An 859-nucleotide genomic window follows, 5' to 3' on the forward strand; every position below is an offset into this window, starting at 1 on the left:
CTACAAGCTAATGGCTTCTTTGGCTTCTTGAGAAAGTGCAGAGACAGAACCTGAACCCAGCACCTGTGCCCAGAAAGAGGGTCTAGACAAGCTTTCCTGATCCAGGAGCACCCAGCCGAGCAGAAGGAGCTAGATGGACAAGGGCTGCACAGACTGCATTGAGTGGATGGTGTGGCCCTTTTATGACTCTAGGGGAAGCTGAGGCTCCCTGAGGTCTGGAAGCCAAGTACATTTGGACTCCAAACAAATGATATCCTCCTCAGCCTTGTGTCCTCCAGGTTGCATCCTTGTACATGATCTTGAACTCTAGACCAAGATCTCGAACTTCAGAGTTTGAAGAGAGAGAATCTTCAGATTCAGGCCTGGGCACCTCACTCTTTGTCCTTTGGATGGTCCAATGCCCAAGTCCCTCTGCTGCTGCTCCTCAGGTTGGGCCAGGCTCCTTCTCACCAACCTTGTCTTTATCCACGCTGTCTCCACAGCCACTTTTCTTCACTCACAAATTTGACTTCAGAGCGAATAACTGCACAGTGGGAGAGTAATTTATACTGTAGCCCTCAAAATGTTCCTGGCCCTTAAAAAAAATCCCAAAAAACCAAATCCATAGCCGTCAAGTCAACTGATTCATGGCAACTATATGTATATATATGTATATGTATATGTATATGCATATGCATATGTATATATGTGTATATATATGTGTATATATGTTGTTGTTATGTGCCATTGAGTCGCTTGTGACTCATAGCGAGGCTATGTACAACAGCCCTAAACTCTGCTCTGTCTTGTGCCATTCACACTGTCTCTGACACTCCCATCCCGATAACCCCAGTCACCGAATCAATCCACCTCATAGAGG

The sequence above is a fragment of the Elephantulus edwardii genome, unplaced genomic scaffold, assembly GCF_000299155.1.
Source record: "Elephantulus edwardii isolate Elephantulus edwardi_28Jun2011 unplaced genomic scaffold, EleEdw1.0 scaffold00315, whole genome shotgun sequence".
In the NCBI taxonomy this organism is placed as follows: domain Eukaryota; kingdom Metazoa; phylum Chordata; class Mammalia; order Macroscelidea; family Macroscelididae; genus Elephantulus; species Elephantulus edwardii.